Genomic DNA, 3,990 nt, shown 5'->3' with positions numbered 1-3,990 from the left:
AAACCTCTCACAATCTCTTTCACTCAACCTCTCTCTATTAAAATCTCTCCCAAATCTCTCCCGAATCTCTCCCAAATCTCTCTCAAAAGTTCCTTTAATTTTTTGTAATCATTCGGGCCATCCCGACCCTTAACTGGGTCAAAAACCACTTGAAACGGGGTAAAAACGGGTAAAATAGGCTTAAGGACCCAAAACTGAAGCTTCAGGACCGAAGTCCCTGTCATAAAGGAAGACGACACACATTTATCTGTCGTAACCTTACGACTCGCGTGTTGATGACACGCAATGAGTATCAAGGAAGCCCCTGTCATAAAAGAAGACGACATGCATGTTTGCGTGTCATAATTTTTCCGGTTTTTCGACTACGACTTCGTTTTAACTCCGTTTTTCATTATTTTAACGTGGGATTTTCACCCAAAACTTTATTTTATAAACTAAGGCCCCAAAATATATAAATCTCCAGGGTTTTTATAAAAATGTATTAAAAGAATTGGTGGTTGGACTAATTATTGAGGGAATATTTGCTTTTCCTTATTTTATGACAAAAGCAAGCCACCACCACCTCACTCTATGATCATCCACTCTTTCCCACTACTCCTTGTCACCTTAGTGGACCTTTACACCCAATCTCCAGCTCTTCCCATGTTCTAAGAGCTGGAGGATTGATCCTCTCTCCTCATTCTCCATAAAGTTCTTTCATTCTACACTTAGCAACCAAAGGACACTCTCCAAAATTCTCTCATCTTTTCTCTCAATTTCAAGAACTTCAAGGCTTTCTCCAGGGATTTCTTCCTTCAATTAGTAAGTATCTTCATCATTCACATAATTATTAAACTCCATTCTACTCAAATCATTGATATCTTACACAAATTCCATCTTATTCGGTGTTAGATTCTCGAATCATCAAGATATCTTCTTAGTGTTCTTGGGTTGAACACTTCCTCTATCTCACTTTCATCTACTGAAATCACATAAGGTGAGTTCATACCCCTACATTTACATGTTTTTCTTAAGTTTTAAGGGGGGAATACAAGTAAAATCATCAAGAACACAATTAAACTTTTTCTAACAGATTACATCAGAAAAGATGGACGTTAATCACGGACTGTTTTGGTCAACTTAAATATTTTAGTTTTCAAAACTGTTCTAGGTGCAAGTATTTCAAACTCTTAGCTTTAAAATGGCTACTTGCACATCTCCATATGATTTTTCTACAATTTATGGTGATTTTTACAAAACTGCCTGTCATTTCAGAGGCAAACCCGGACCAGTCTGTGATTATGAACATTTTCACCTCTGTTAGAGATCACTAAAAATCATGGTAAAATTTACGAACAAACTAGACTCATATTCCAAACTCTCAAAATTTGCGGATTTGGATTTAGAGCTTTGATGATTTTTTTATAAATTTTCTAAGAACAGTAACAGAAACTGTTTTTCAACGAAAAGTTGCTGTTAATTTCATTTCACCTTGTAACATGTTGAGCAAGGTGTATATCTTTATGTGATTATATGTTATTGCAATATATGACACTTTATCTTAATATTTAGACACACTTCAGTTTACAAATGGATTTGGTCATATAAAATATAAAGAATAACAAGTGATTATAATCAAAGTACAATCGATACATTCAAACATTTAATAAACTATTTTGAATATAGTTTGCATACATTACCACGTACTACCCTTGGTTGATAAACTATAATAGGTATAGTTTATGATACATTACATAACAAATACATTTAAAAAGGGTACATTTATACAAATGATATTTTCATTAAGCAAGGTACGGCCATACGGTACCAAGTTTTCATAACACGTAATTCCGTTAATGACTTTGTGAGACATTTACTTCAAATTACCATTAAGTCCTGTATTGTAACCAGAGTCTCCTTGAGGGAGAGCGTGATACTTGTGTATAGATCTATATTGGGTTTGACAAACCCACACCTAAGCTGCATGCAACAGCTAGACCGGCAGGTCTGGGGTGACAAATGTCATAACATTTCCGACGCTTGAAGAACGTCGTTTCAGGCCAACTAGGTCATAGCATGGTTATAATAACTCACATAAAGTATTAATAAACGTTGGAATTTACGGGAACTTCATTAAAATTTAATGAGTTTATGTCGATTTAAACTTGCATTGTTTTACTATAAATATGACAAATTACTTGTACATTTCGGTCTTTGGGTTTTAAGACTACATTTACACATTAAGGAAAATATTGGATTTTCTAACACAAATACTACTTTCACAAACGAAAGGCTTTTAATAATACCAAACAAAAGCTTATGAACTCACCAACCTTTGTGTTGACACTTTTTCAAACAACTTGTATTCTCAGGAAATCATTAAACAGGTAATCAAGTGCTTTTGAGGATGGGACGCTAAGGCGTCTACTATTTCATATTTTGTCAACATATTGTAATTGATTCGTAAACATGTAATTCATACAATGATGTAACTTTTTCAATTATATATATGTTGGTTGTGTTTGCTTGAATTACTATTACAATTGTTGTTATGATACTACACATGAAGTCCTCCACCCCCGGACGTTTCCGCCATCCTTGGTTTGGGGGTGTGATAGATTGGTATCAGAGCACAGTTTATAGTGAATTAAGTATATCAAACCACATAAGATATACAAACTATAAACACAATTGGGACTAATAGTCTCTGATTTGTGCATTTTTCAAATAAATATACTTTTAGAAAATAAATGATTTTTTATTAAAAGTATAAATACATGCATACATGCTCATATAGTGTCATAACTAGAAGAACATAAAATAAAAGAAGAGGAGTTGTACATTATGGGTATGCCTTGGTATATGTAAATCAAGTCTGGGAAGGATATAGCCTGATCAACTATATCTGTCCGAGGAGTGACTTACATATACTGGGGGATAGTCATAATGGGCAACAAATCTATCAACCTAACTACACCCTACAGAGAATACTTTAAGAATCGAATCTAAACAGCTAAAAATACTATAGGAGTATTTGGTGATACTATAACCAACTTATGTGAAAACTAAAGACCTCTATTAGTAGGCCTATGATAACTGAGTGCATACGCCAATGTTATACATAATTAAAGATATTATAGACTCAGAATCTATGACTATTGCTCTACTTCCTGTTCCTTGTTTGGTTGTGGACTTAGAGTAGAGTCATTTATTCGAAAGTCTATTCTATCTCAAATTATGTATAACTGATATGCACTACGTGATTATAGACGTAACAAATAAGGATCACCCCTATAAGTAATTATAGGATTAGGCGTCTATTAATTATCTCTTCTACCCCTATTCTCGCAGGAGCAACATGATGTGTAAATTTTAACGCCCGTACAAAACCTACTTCTACCCACTACCATAACTCCATCTCCAAGACGTTAACAGAAACACCAAGAATAGTTCACTAAAGTGCGAAAATATACATGTGTATATAAATGGTAAGGATATTTACTAAAAGGTTTATCAATGAAATAGGTATGCATTTTATTTCATTGAATCTCACTACTTGGTATTACAAACAATTTACAACTGGTAACTCTAAGATTCTTTAGGTGTACCTCGAAGTTATGTGTAATTAAGGAATGATTGACCTAGAAATGGTGAGTCCGCCTTAGGACATGTTCCTTGTTTGGTTGTGGACTTAGGGTAGACTCATTAGGATCAAAAGTCTAATAAAATTTTAATTACACATAACTGGGGGCATGTCAAGAGAATCTTAGGAGTGGATCAGACATGGAACAAATCACAAGATTATAATCAAGTTATTCCTACTAAATTCATAAGTCTATTTATATAGACCTCTGGTATAGAGTCGTCGGCGTAGTCGTGTCGGCAATCTAAAATATGGCTAAATACATAATACAAACTATAATACCCAAATTATACAAAATTTTCTGCATTAAAAATCAATAGACAAATACATAAAATGAAACTAAAAAAAAAGAGTATCAAACTATCAAG

At 33.8% G+C, this 3,990-nt stretch overlaps 1 long non-coding RNA gene across 1 annotated transcript; it reads left to right on the top strand.

The window, feature by feature from the left end:
- The first annotated feature begins 636 nt into the window (after window positions 1-636).
- On the top strand, window positions 637-2,451 carry LOC145129665 (uncharacterized). Its single transcript, XR_013717591.1, has 3 exons — window positions 637-801; window positions 892-976; window positions 2,352-2,451. It is a non-coding gene; the product is annotated as an uncharacterized LOC145129665 (long non-coding RNA).
- The last annotated feature ends 1,539 nt before the right edge of the window (window positions 2,452-3,990 follow it).

The sequence above is a fragment of the Lactuca virosa genome, chromosome 8, assembly GCF_052849685.1.
Source record: "Lactuca virosa cultivar CGN04683 chromosome 8, Lactuca_virosa_CGN04683_v6, whole genome shotgun sequence".
NCBI lineage: Eukaryota > Viridiplantae > Streptophyta > Magnoliopsida > Asterales > Asteraceae > Lactuca > Lactuca virosa.
Note: the sequence above shows the minus strand (reverse complement) of the source record. Positions and strands in the feature narration are given on the sequence as shown.